This window comes from Notolabrus celidotus, chromosome 14 (genome assembly GCF_009762535.1).
Source record: "Notolabrus celidotus isolate fNotCel1 chromosome 14, fNotCel1.pri, whole genome shotgun sequence".
Lineage (NCBI taxonomy): Eukaryota > Metazoa > Chordata > Actinopteri > Labriformes > Labridae > Notolabrus > Notolabrus celidotus.
Genome location: NC_048285.1, coordinates 1,128,039 through 1,142,511, shown reverse-complemented (window position 1 = coordinate 1,142,511; position 14,473 = coordinate 1,128,039).

Genomic DNA, 14,473 nt, shown 5'->3' with positions numbered 1-14,473 from the left:
TTCATTTTCATGGAAGTGATTAATCCACATTTCTCTCAGCCTCTCTTTCGCAGAACAATGTTTCAATGAATTCATGACGAGTTGTGCTTTAGAAGGAAAACATCCAACACTCCTAATGTCAGTTTAAAAACAGCACACACACATCTGCACACACACACGCTGCACACACACTCTGCACAGATTGAACACTCTGTAGTGTGTGAGGAGAGAAACAGCTGAGGCGGCAGAATCAGATCCTGAAACCTGTGTTTCAGATTTACACGGCTTTGTTTCACAGCAGCAGATTGTGAGAGTCTCAGCTTTCGTATCATCGTCAGTTTAAAGCAAACGGCTCGGCTCGCTGTTAACAAGCAGTGTGTGTGTGTGTGTGTGTGTGTGTGTGTGTGTGTGTGTGTGTATGTGTGTGTAGACTGTACTAATGAGAGTATTATAGGCAGGAGGAGAGCCGGGGGGACTCACAGATGTCACCACTCTGCTGTGATCAACAGTACAGTCTGCTCACTCACCTTAAACACACATTACGTCTCTGTTTCACTGAATCACAGATATCCGAGGTGTTTCCTCTGCAGGTCTGAGCCTCACTGTGCTTCTGCTTTTCAAAATAAAAGCTGCACACAGTTTGGAGACTTTTTGTAGATGAAAAATGACGTACAGCAGAAACTAAACGCTTATTTTAAGAAGAGAGACGTGCAAAAGTAAAACATCTCCTCCATTTAATTCTCAAAAAACTTTTGAAGCTAACTTTTTAAATGTTGCATGAAATAAACGTGCATGATGTCCGCCTCACCAGCCGGTTTGGAGCAGAGCTGCACGACATTAGAACGACTGACACTGCTTTTCTTTTCTGCACAGAGCGATTTTAAAAGATGCAGCTCAAATAAACACAAATAAAAGATGTATAATCCTCAGTCTACTTCCTGTCGGGCGCTGGACCATACCATCTGTCCCAGAAGAAGAGCGCCTGCCTGAGCCCGACCTCAGACGCTCTCCAAAGGTGTTGAGTGAAGGGTGATGCTGCTGCAGCCACACACAGCTCCTCGAGGCTTTGGCAGACACAATCAGAGCTACACCCGAGAACAACACGAACCAGCACGCCCCCGAGCAGCCTGTCATCATCCTCAGAGCCGAGGAGAAGACACAACACCACCCGAGCTCCACTGGAGGACTTCTCTGCACTGTACAGGACAGACGGCTCCAGGTTGATCTGAAGAGACGGCTCGAGTTCAAGGAGGACTCTGAAAGCTCTCAGCAGCAAAATCAAGGAAGCCAGAAAAACAAGAGGGGGAAGGAGACTTTGAGTTTTGGACCAGGGTTTGAGGATTGAGGAACACTCCAGAACTGTGCCCACAAATTAAAACCTCTCCTACTTCCTCCCACACTGCATTCAGCTCTCTGAAAGAAACTCTGACACCTGCACAGAGAAGTAAAGACCCATGAGATAGAGAGAGAACAGGTGCTCTGTTTTATTCCAGAATTCATATAAGAGGCCCGTCATGAACTTAACTGCGAGGCTACTCCTGAACCGGCTGAATAATCTGACTTTAGAGACATTAAACAGGACTTTGCCTCCAGGACTTTAAGTGTGCATATGCAGCAGTCCTATGTGTTAGCATGATTAGATAAAATCTGGGGAGGGCTCGATCACACGGCTTTGCAGGATAGACTGTATAAAATATGGACGTAGTATCTGTGACGTCACCCATCTGTTCCTGAGAGCTGTTTTGAAGGCAATCGATGGCGGCAGCCATATTGGAAATGCGGAACTCAACCAGGAAGAGTGTGACGTAAAGGGGCGGAGTTTGAGCCTCTGTTCCCAACTGGGAGTCAAATCAGTCATGTCCTTATTTGGGCAAAAACTTGAAATCTTAATATCTTCTGAATCGTCAGAAAAAAATTCACCCCTGTACAGTGTGTGCCGATAGAGAAATGTGCTATGTAGAGCCAAGCCGTTTTTTTTAACCAGGCTGTAAACATGTTTATTAATGCTGCAAAGATCGTCATGTCTATGTGGTTTCCAGTGTTTCTGCAGCCAGCCTCAAGCAGATTCTCTATGAATTGCAGTTTATAACACTTCTGCATGAGCGTCATTGTTTGAGACCAGAGGTTGCCGTTTGCTTTGCAGGAGTCGGTTCATTTCAAGAAACTAGGAGAAGAAGAAGAGGAAGAGGAAGAGGCTGTCTGGACCACAGTGGATCTGGTGGATCCCGTGTGAAGTAGCTGCAGCGTGCATGAGCTTCAGACACATCTCTGTGATTAATGTCACTGTTTTATTTTTGTTTTGTTTTGTGCAAAATCAAAGAATGATAAAAAATAAAACATGCTCCAATAGTTTTGTGTACTCCTGAAGAACATCCTCATTGAAACATGTCAGACTGTATTTGATTAAAAGATGCACGAGAGCAAACACTCTGCTGCAGAACCAGCTGACCCTGACATATCAGCTCACTGTATTTAACACTGAGCTGAGCCGGTTTGTTCATCCAGCAGACACAGAGCATCATCAGCATCTTCTAACAGTCATGTGTTTTTCTCATCGGATGAAAGTTTGATCTCCTCTCAGCTCCCTGTGTCTTTAGTGTTGAACTGCTCCTCCTCCAGCGTCAGTCTATGTTCTCTCTGATTTTACTGTACACGGATCAGACCTGATGTTTCCTCTGCAGATGTGCGTTTCAGGAGCAGGTGTGTCTGCTGTAATAAAGTGCTCTCTAACGGTCCCTGTCTGCTGTTGTTGACAGTGACTTTATTAGATATTTCACAGGAAACGGCTGCCTGCTGCTGCAACAAATTACTAACTCTGTTACCGCTGAGTGTTTTTATCCTGGATCAACTTCAACTGAGGCCTTGTCACAGACGCACGAGATGGAGTTTGATTTTACTCTTCCAAACACAGCGAGCTGAAGAAAGTGGATTAAAAGGAACAAAATATGAAGATGTGTTTTAAGAGAAGCTGTAGCGCCTGAAATGATTAGACTGATGTTCACGTGTGATTTCTCCTTCTGGGAATCAAATAAAAGCACACAGAACTCTGCATGCACGAGGATTTAAACAGCTGACATGATGCTCAGGGTGAGAAAGACTGAAACTGTCTGATGATTGTTCGCACGACGACCCATGAGTGACCCTTAAGACAGGATCGATCTCACGAGTACAACATCATATGTGCATGTGACAGCTGAAGATTTCATGGCAAACAGTCAACGTTTCATTTGCTCTGATGCAGCCAGATTTTTCAGCGTGTGCAAAACAGATTCTAGTTCTGGTCGTGTGCTTCAGCTTTGGCAACAAACAAAGTTCATCTTAGGTTACGTTCACACTGCAAGGCTTAATGCTCAATTCAGATTTTTTGCTCAGATCTGATTTTTTGTTTGCGTGTTCAGATTACCATCTATAATGTGACCTGGATCTGATTCCAGTGTGAACTGTTTGTGGCTCCAAACTGTCCGGTATGTGCAAAAGAACAGAAACAATGATGTCACATGCAGCTGTTTCACAAACGTCAACATGGAGGAAGTCAGCATGTTCGCCTTTGTTACAAAGCTTTTGTGCAGTGGGAGCTGGAGAATGAAAGATCAGGTGCAGTATGAACCCTCAAGCTCTGCTTGTATGGAAGTGTCACCTCATATACAGTGGGGCAAAAAAGGATTTAGTCAGCCACTGATTTTGCAAGTTCTCCCACTTAGAAAGATGAGAGAGGTCTGTAATTTTCATCAGAGGTACACTTCAACTATGAGAGACAACATGAGAAAAAAAATCCAGGAAATCACATTGTAGGATTTTTAAAGAATTTATTTGTAAATGATGGTGGAAAATAAGTATTTGGTCACCCACAAACAAGCAAGATTTCTGTCTCTCACAGACCTGTAACTTCTTCTTTAAGAAGCTCTTCTGTCCTCCACTGGTTACCTGTATTAATGGCACCTGTTTGAACTGGTTATCTGTATAAAAGACACCTGTCCACAGCCTCAAACACTCAGACTCCAAACTCAACCATGGCCAAGACCAAAGAGCTGTCCAAGGACACCAGGAAGAAAATTGTGGACCTGCACCAGGCTGGGAAGAGTGAATCTACAATAGGCAAGCAGGTTGGTGTGAATAAATCAACTGTGGGAGCAATTGAAAGAAAAAGGAAGACAAACAAGACCATTGATAATCTCCCTCAATCTGGGGCCCCACGCAAGATCTCATCCCGTGGGGTCAAAATGATCATGAGAACGGTGAGTAGAAATCCCAGAACTACACGGAGGGACCTGATGAATGACCTGCAGAGAGCTGGGACCAAAGTAACAAAGACTACCATCAGTAACACACTACCCCGAGAGGGACTCAAATCCTGCAGCGCCAGGCGTGTCCCCCTGCTTAAGCCAGTACATGTCCAGGCCCGTCTGAAGTTTGCCAGAGAGCATATGGATGATCCAGAAGAGGATTGGGAGAATATCATGTGGTCAGATGAAACCAAAATAGAACTTTTTGGTAAAAACTCAACTCGTTGTATTTGGAGGAAGAAGAATGCTGAGTTGCATCCCAAGAACACCATACCTACTGTGAAGCATGGGGGTGGAAACCTCATGCTTTGGGGCTGTTTTTCTGCAAAGGGGACAGGATGACTGATCCGTGTTAAGGGAAGAATGAACGGGGTCATGTATCGTGAGATTTTAAGCCAAAACCTCCTTCCATCAGTGAGAGCATTGAAGATGGAACGTGGCTGGGTCTTCCAGCATGACAATGATCCCAAACACACCGCTCGGTCAACGAAGGAGTGTCTCCGTAAAAAGCATTTCAAGGTCCTGGAGTGGCCGAGCCAGTCTCCAGACCTAAACCCCATAGAACATTTGTGGAGGGAGTTGAAAGTCTGTGTTGCCCAGCGACAGCCCCAAAACATCACTGCTCTAGAGGAGATCTGCATGGAGGAATGGGCCTAAATACCAGCTACAGTGTGTGCAAACCTGGTGAAGACTTACAGGAAACGTTTGACCTCTGTCATTGCCAACAAAGGTTATGTTACAAAGTATTGAGTTGAACTTTTGTTATTGACCAAATACTTATTTTCCACCATCATTTACAAATAAATTCTTTAAAAATCCTACAATGTGATTTCCTGGATTTTGTTTTCTCATTTTGTCTCTCATAGTTGAAGTGTACCTCTGATGAAAATTACAGACCTCTCTCATCTTTCTAAGTGGGAGAACTTGCAAAATCAGTGGCTGACTAAATACTTTTTTGCCCCACTGTATCTATAAGGTCCAAGACCTCGCTGTCCCTCCATCGACTTGCTCCATCGTTGCTATCCTCCATTTTTGCAAGGCTACCGCCACGCAGAATTGTGACATGCGTCGCTATGAAGTGACGTGAAAGTATCAAATGCGCATCAAATCTGCCTTGGCCGTTCACACTGAGGTCGCATTGAGAAAAATCTGATCTGTATCTGATTCAGGACCACATATGGAAGTGGTCTAAATCTGATTTGAAAAAATCAGATCTGGGCCAGATTTGAGTGTTCACACTGCGTCTAAAAAATCTGACCTGGTCAATTGACCCAAAAAAAAATCAGATTTGGGTCACTTTTGCCTGCAGTGTGAACATAGCTTTAGATTCTATCAAAGTCTGACCGAGGTAACACCACACATTCACACAAATCTTCACATCCAAACCTTTAAATCTCAAACTCACGAGACATTTTCCTGCAAAACATCAAGACTCGACAACAACACGCGGCCTGCGATCATCAGTAAACTGACTGGCTGCTCCTCATGTGATCCTCTCGTGTCTTCCTTCCTCTTCCTCTCTTACCAAAATAAAAGTCTGGCTTCCCCTGGCAACGTGTCAGCAGAGTCAGCCGGGTCTGCTCTCCCGAGCAGTGCCGCGTATCTTTGAAACAAAGATCCAAAGACATGAGAGGAGGATTCAAATCACAGCCTCTTATTGACAACTGTTGTTTATCTCTCTTCTTCTTCTTCGTCTTCTTCTTGGGTTTGAATAAACAGACAAACAAAATGAGCAACTTTCTCTGCTGCTGCCACTGAGCATCAAACTGCGACCCTCTCCCCCTCTCTCTCTCTCTCTCTCTCTCACCCTCCCTCTCACCCCCTCCCTCTGCGGAGCCGCGGTCTAAAAGAGAGCCAGGCCTGTCAGAGTCCTAATCGTTGTGGAGAGGCCCTTGGCTCTGTATGCACAGCAGACGCCAGCCCCAATTAGACAGGTGTGTACAGTCTGCCAGAGCAGGAGGGGAGAGCGGGCAGGCCCTGTTCTCTGCACAAACACCCGTTCTGCACCGCCGCCGCTCGATCGATGCGGCTCTGGGACTCTGAGGGGTCAGACTCTGAGGATGTGCAGCAGGCGGAGGACGAGGTGGTGGCTGAAAATAAGCCGGAGAAGAACGGACCAGATGATGACAGAGGAGGAAATGAGAGATGGAGGAGGAAATCAGATGAATACAAGAATAACATGTCAAATATGGCGTTCAGAGTTGATGTTTCCTGAGCAACGTGTCGACAGTGAAGAGACGATCAGCTGACAGTCCGCTCTGTCACTAACAGAGACTCTGAAGCTGCTGCAGGCTCTGATCTCATCAGGACTGAAGTGTCTCTTTATACCAGCTCAAACATCACCGCCTGATCTTTATATATTTATGACGAGGAAAGGATGCATTGAAGCTTTACTGTCAGGGTGTAAAGAGTTAATAAAATGAACTGAGAGAGGAGTGCTTGACATCTCTCCTACTTTCATTCCTATCGTAGTCCAGCAGGGTGGACTCCATGTAGTCACAAAATCAGGTCAGATTGAACTTCAGTCCTTCACAAAGAGAAGCTCCTGTGTGCTGGATTTATTCTCTCAGTAATGAGTTCAAGGTCTCAATTTCTGGTTTCAAGCCAATGCAGTATGATGTTAAACTGCATCCAGGTTTTGCAATAGTTGCAGAGAGACCCTTTGTGTTAATGCATTTTTCACGCCTGTTTTTTGCTGGCTGATTAACATCCTGATAGATATCACAGTTTCAAAAATCATGGATGCATTCTTCATGTCGAGCTGGAGCTATTTGCGTGTCCCTCGTTTCTTTTCCGTTCCACCCTCTTCTCCACTTCTAGATTCAAAACAGCAAGATGGCAGCCGCTAATGTGCAAAACTCAGAGTGTCCACGTCTGATTTGAAGTCTTGGTAACACTTTATATTAACTACACACTTTTAAGCATTAGTTAAGCATTAATTAAGCATTAATTAATACTTAATTCATCATCTGTAAAGCATTGTTCATACATTAATACTCATTTATATATCATGTACAAACAGTTATAAATGTTTTATTATTCATGAATATGACTCTCTATAATGTGTTAACTAACTCTTTGTTCATACTTTATAATTGATGGATTCACCAATTACAAATGAGCTATTATGGTCATTATAAACCAGTTATAAACACACTCACATTTGTGAGCTGATCTAAAGTGAGGACTTTTCATGCTTTACAAAGAATTCATTAATGAGATTTAAGACCAGCAGCACCTTAAAACACAGAAGTCACAGATATTGATTCAACAGAATAAGGAAACAGACACAACACATGGACTTAAACTTGTATTTATTAAAAGGAAACAACCTCTGTATAATAATAACCACGTTTATCAAAATAACTCTTCATATGAACTTAAAATACTCTGCAACTGAAAAAGAAAATCTCTCAAACTTAAAGTGCTCACAGTGGAAAAACTCAAATAAAATATGACATATCAAATATTCAAAGGACACAGTAACATTTAAACTCTGTCTGTATAAAACCATTTGTAAACACAAGTTAAAATGCAGCTGCAAAACTGAACAATAACCTGGATTCTGTGTTTTAAGTTGCTGCTGGTCTTAAATCTCATTAATGAATTCTTTGTAAAGGAAGTCCTCACTTTAGATCAGCTCACAAAACCATGAACAAGCAGCTTATAAAACCTTTGTGACTACCTTAATTAATCATAATTTGCTATGTAATAAGGTGTTCACTAACCCTTACTGAATGTTAGAATCATAACCTGTAAATGTGTTTATAACTGGTTTATAATGACCATAATAGCTCATTTGTATTTGGTGAATCCATCATTTATAAAGTATGAACAAAGAGTTAGTTAACACATTATAGAGAGTCATATTCATGAATACTAAAACATTTATAACTGTGTTTGTACATGATATATAAATGAGTAATAATGTATGAACAATGCTTTACAGATGATGAGTTAAGTATTAATTAATGCTTAAAAGTGTGTAGTTAATATAAAGTGTTACCAAAGTCTTACTTTTATGATTTCTGTGAGTGCTCGACCTCTGAGAAACGTTCAGCACTGCAAAGACACTGAGCTTTTGGAAAGCATACCTCCACACAAGAGACTTTTGGGGGTTACTGACCACCACCTGGGTCCCTGCGGAGGGAAGAGGAACCTCCAAAAGGTTCCTGGTCACTTGGTTGAGTTCCAGCAGTGCAAACGTGTCTTCAGGGATCAGTTTTCTGACTCAGCTTTGATTAAAGAACGACTTGTGGTCATCGTTTCAGAGTGAAGTTCAGTGTTTGTTGTATATTTGTTGCAGAGTAGTCGTGTGTTTCAGTAAGTGCAGGGGCCAGTTTCTGCAAAGCATCTGCAGCAGTTTTGTGTTTTAAGTGATGTGCAAGAAGGTTTTTTAAAGGACGTGTGTTGCATGAAGCTTGGATGCACCCCATCATGATTGAAGTTGCAGCTGTGCATGCTCAGCTGCACCAGCCCTCAATTTTTCTGTATGCCACCAAATATTCACATCCCAGTAATCTCTGCACAGCTAACCTGGCGTCTTCGGGTCTCCCTGAGGTCGAGGCATGTCTCACTTGGTTGTAAATCCTGCCGCCTGCATCTAATCCTTTCTGGTTTCTGTCAATCAGCAGAGCGGCGGAGAGCTGCGCGGGCCAAGCCGAGGCCCGCAGCCTGACGCAGCTCTGATTGGACATTGATTTGCAAGAAATATCTTCAGGTGCCGCGGGCGTGATGCTGAGTGGCAGCTTCAACATGACAGCCATCAATTAGAGCGTGCTAAGTATTAACGCAGCAGCCGGGGAGTTATTGTGAGCATTAAGGTGGAATTAAGTGTGTCTGTGGGCAGAAATGGATTTGGAGATTATTCTATTGTTGGATTTCAAACCAAATGAGAGACATTCATCTCATTCTGAGAGCGTGTTATTCAAAGAGCAATACACCAGAGAGCTGAAGTGATGTTCAGAGATGACAGGATGTGGGATGTGACGCTGACACATAAAGCAGGTGCAGTTCAAAGCGCATCACTTCCCATTCACTGCGTCTCTAATTTAACTGTGAGCCTCTGTCATGAGGAATCTCAAACAGGGAGGAGACACAGATATTGTAAAGCAGATGAATGCAGCCTTCAGGAAACCGGCTTTGACTGACAGAGACGAGGGTAAACACTTCAGAGGCCCGACGCTCGCTTCACAGGGACCGTTATGCAAAGAGGGGGAAAGAGGGAGAGAAGGGAAAACCAGAGTGCTCCACCCCTCCACCCCCTCAGCTCCTCTCAGGAGGTGTCAGAAGCTGTGTGTAAAGAACCCAGCGCCCCCATTTCCTGTGAGAGGGAGCAGCGCTGAATTTTGATAACACTCATTTCCAATTGAGCGCTTCAAAGAGGAAAAGGCTCGGAGACAATTAGAGTGAGAGCGCAGCCTCGGAGCCCTGAATAGCCCTTGATGAGAGCGGCAGGCAAGTTTGGATAGGTTAATCAGCCGTAATCGGAAAGCAGGTGTCGAACACGCAACCTTACAATCCTCCGCCCTAAATTATATGATCGTCACATTCACAAAGTGCGTCTTTTAATTAAACACAGTGTCCTTTTCTGCTGTCTTTCCCTCATTCAAAGCGTGAAGCAGCGCTGATTGCATCAGATCACTGACACCGAGAACAAATTGCTTTTCTGCCGTGGCAGCGATGATGAAGGGGGTGGAAACAGTGCGTGTGTGTGTGTGTGTGTGTGTAGGTGTGTGTGTGTGTGTGTGTGTGTTTGGGGGTTTGTTGGGGAATGGATGGGGTGATACAGGGAGAGTGTTGATTACCACAGAAGAGGCACAATAGAGACTTTCATCTGGAGATGATGCAGAAACTCCTCTGCAAAGTGCATCCCTCAAACGGTGAAGAAAAGGAGGTTAATGAAAACAAAAGAGGCTCAAACTATGAGACGTTCAAGTGCGCAAAGTGACACGCTAATGCAATGCTAACAAATCTTTAAAGACCAAACAATCCCAGAAGCCATCAGAACAGGTCTTACATGATGGTCTGCAGGAGTGATGGTGAACATCTCAGTTTGCAATTAACTACTTCGATCCAAGTCTTCCCTTTTCTGCACGCTGCATTGTTTACAGTCCAATTAGCAACTTGAGAAGTGACCGTGTGTTCGGATCAGAAGAGAAGCTAGCTGCTCTTTGTCAGCTTTACCATCAGTGAGTTGCAGTCTGAAAATTATTTATTGGTTATGTTGGAATAATGATTCTGAATCTGACGTTGAACCTCTTGTTGCCATCGATCTGAGGGAACTTAATAAGGGATCACAGTATGTGGTCCTCTATTGACACGCTACAGCACAAAATAAATGCACCAATTACTCAGTTCATTACATCCCCCAGAGGAGCACCCAGTCATCTGTTATAGTGAGTCTCAGCTTCACTGTAAACAGTTCCACAGAGGCTTCCCTCTGGCTTCCTTCAGTGGTATGAACCTGAAACAGAAACTGATGTTCTTGTGATGTTCTTGTAATTAACGGGTCTTCAGTTTGCTGAAATAACAACATCATGATGCAGATTAGTCCAAAGTCCAAAGTCAAGCTTTGTCAGGTCTGTCCTCAAGAGGAGAAGAAAACTACGTCTACAATGTTTGTTTGTTGAATGGAGGTCTATGAAAGAGGATTAGAGACACTGATGTTTTTTTTAGCTCTGACCTTCTTCACTGAATGTTCCATTTGTTCTCAGAATTCTAGAACACCTGCTGTTGCTCTCCACACAGACTGTTTTACCTGCTGACACCTGATTGGTTGATACTACTCAGACTACAGACAGAGACCAGAACCCTTCTCAGACTCAAATCCAGACCCTGAGATCCAGATTCAACTCTGAATCAGAATCTGTAATTACAGGTTAGTTGTAGCTGAAAGTAAAAAGCTTTGTCAGGTCTGTCCTCAAGAGGAGAAGAAAACTACGTCTACAATGTTTGTTTGTTGAATGGAGGTGGGATCCATCATTTCTGATGCTGCGTTCAAGGAAGTCAGGGAATCTAAACGCTGATTATCTTTAGTGACAGAGCATCAAGCAGATTTGTGTCTCAGTGTAAATGTTTGATCTAGAACAGATTGTTAGCTGCTCTTCATGCAGATATCTATTTATAGAGAGAGAGAAATCCTCACATTGTGTTCCTCCTGCTGTTGCTCTCCATACAGATTGTTTATCCTGCAGACACCTGATTGATGGATACTACTCAGACTACAGACAGAGACCAGAACCCTTCTCAGACTCAAATCCAGACCCTGAGATCCAGATTCAACATGTCTCTGAATCAGAATCTGTAATTACAGGTTAGTTGTAGCTGAAAGTAAAAAGCTTTGTCAGGTCTGTCCTCAAGAGGAGAAGAAAACTACGTCTACAATGTTTGTTTGTTGAATGGAGGTGGGATCCATCATTTCTGATGCTGCGTTCAGGGAAGTCAGGAAATCTAAACGCTGATTGTCTTTAGTGACACAGCATCAAGCAGATTAGTGTCTCAGTGTAAATGTTTGATCTAGAACAGTTTGTTAGCTGCTCTTCATGCAGATATCTATTTATAGAGAGAGAGAAATCCTCACATTGTGTTCCTCCTGCTGTTGCTCTCCATACAGACTGTTTATCCTGCAGACAACTGATTGGTCAATGCTACCCAGACTACAAACAGAAACCCGAACACTTCTGTAAAATACAGACATTTGTACCCTAAGAGTCGAAGGTTCAGAGAGGGAGCTGATTTATTAAAAACTGTGCAGAAATAATAGTCCAACAAATAAATAACTAACGTGTACAGAGAAGAGGTAACAGTGTCCTTCAGTCCATTGTCAGCCGTGTTAGTAAACCTCTCCCTGCTTCAGAACTTCTTATTCACACTCCTGAAGTTGAGTTTTCAATGGCTGAGTCGAGCTGTGGGCTGGTGTTGGTGTAAAGGCGTTAAAGTGAAACGTGTGTAGCTACACTTCTCTCCCACGCTTTATAAACCCATATGTGAAGCTCGCTGCCTCCTCTCTGAGAAACAACACGTTTAATTTAGAGTTTGGAGAGCTTCAGTGTTTAAACGCAGAGATGATTCAGGCTGTTTAAGATTCAATTTCTTACTCTGGCCCTGAGAGGAACCTGACAGCTCGGATGTGTGTGTGTGTGTGTTTGTTGTGCTGAGTTGTTGTTGGCCTAAAATAAAGCCCCTTCAGCCCCGTCAGCCCTGCAGCAGCCATTAGTTTAAGGCGTCTCTCCCTGCAGAGTGCTGACAATGATGACAGGCAGCGAAAACGCCAGTAGGGCCCGGGGGGCGGGCCTCCGGGGGCATCTCTCGCTGAGGGTCAGCCGGGGCCAACGTATTTATCTGAGCTGTAATCTGAAGGAAAAGGGACAGAACGGCTGACCCTCAAACCTCAGGGACATCATCAAAACAGCTCCTATTTCAGGTCGGCCATAACGCGCCTCTCAGACAACAGAGAGAGAGAGAGAGAGAGAGAGAGAGAGAGAGAGAGAGAGAACTGATGAATAACAGAGCGGTAATCAGCAGCGAGCGGAGCGGCGAGGGTGAACCTTTAAGGAGAAGCAGGACTGATCTCTCATGGCTCTGAGCTCTGAGCTGAAGCTGCATTATCGTCGCCTCACTCTGACTGTGATTTACTGCAGACTGGAGACACTTCTTCAACACAATGCACACTCATTCAGCATGTGCACAAGTGCTGCACTTCTCTGCAGCTCCAGAGCAGAAGTGCATTTCTCAATAATGGGAATACACTGAATGTCATCCACACAGTTTTCTAACTGAATCCTGGATTGAAAATCTCAAAGGACAGAATCAAATCTGCGACAACACAAGTGTGGACGAAATCAGAGACTGGGGCGAGACGAGGGCCTCAGTCCTCTCAAAGCTGCTGACTGATTATTACTCTATTTCCTGAACCTCAGAATACAGACTGATCCACAAGGGCCTTAACGTACGTACTTCCTGCATCTCTACCATGTAGAGCTTGATCACTGACATCTCTTTCCCACCAGGACACGGCCCCTCAGTCGGATCAATGATGATGAAATATATATCAAATACCTGCTTCAATTAAGAACAGCTGGACTCGACGTCAACATGAGGATAGACGTCAGGTTTCCTCACATCTATATGGACCTGATTTATAATCCGAGGAAGCACACAAAGTAAAACCTGCTAAGTTATTGTGTGATCCCAAAAATTAACATATCCATTTCATCATCGGACCGAATGTCGGTGCATCCTGTTTGTTTCTAATGTGACAAACACACAGAACAACTCTGAAACTTCAACATGACTTCAATTTGGTCAAATTAAAGTCATGCTAAACAATGTATTTGATTTAATCTGTGATAAACACCTACAGACTGATTATTTAAAGGGTTAATTTTACCTGAAGCTAACAACAAATAACAGAGCTCTACACCTGATGTATGCTAACACTAACCCAGGTGAGCTTTGCTAAAGTTAGCATGTTTCAGCTTAAAGACAGTGAACTTCATGAAACTGAAAACTCTGATACCTCTTCTTCCTGCTCCGTAGTTCTTCTTCTGCTCTTTATAGAAGTGTTCTCAGTCTAGGCTTCCTGCTGCTCAGTAGATGTGACCTTGTGATGTCACCCTCGATGAAAGGCCCTCCTCCTCATGTTGCACTCGTTTTATTCATTTAGTGTTTCTTTATACTGCTAACACTGCATATACAACTCTGAAAATATTAGCTGTTGAAATCCTGTCTCATACCACATCTTTTTGACTACATATAATAATATAATAATATAATAATAATCTTTATTTATAGAGCACTTTTCAAAGTCTTTATTACAAAGTTCTTCACAATGCATCACAAACAGTTCCTGTATGTGCAAAAACTCTGCAGTAAGCTTCGTACAACAACTGAACCATCTTTAGTACGACTGTTTTTTGTATTCTGAAGCTGAAGATGCTGAGCTGGTGTCTGCAGTACGTGGAGGATGAGTGAGGTCTGGTTTGATCTCCACCTCGAAGAAGAAAGGATGCACGGTGCAAATAAAAGAGCCAGTAACTTCTGGACTCAAAGGAAACCTGATAACGTGCAGCCTGTGTGTGTTTTAGGTTTGCATGCTTTGTGTTTGCTTTGTCCTGGCCTGGATCAAGATCTCTACATCTGAGTGCTGCACTGAGTTTACGTCCAGCATCACAACAACACACAGAACCCCACAAGCACCACTGGAAAAC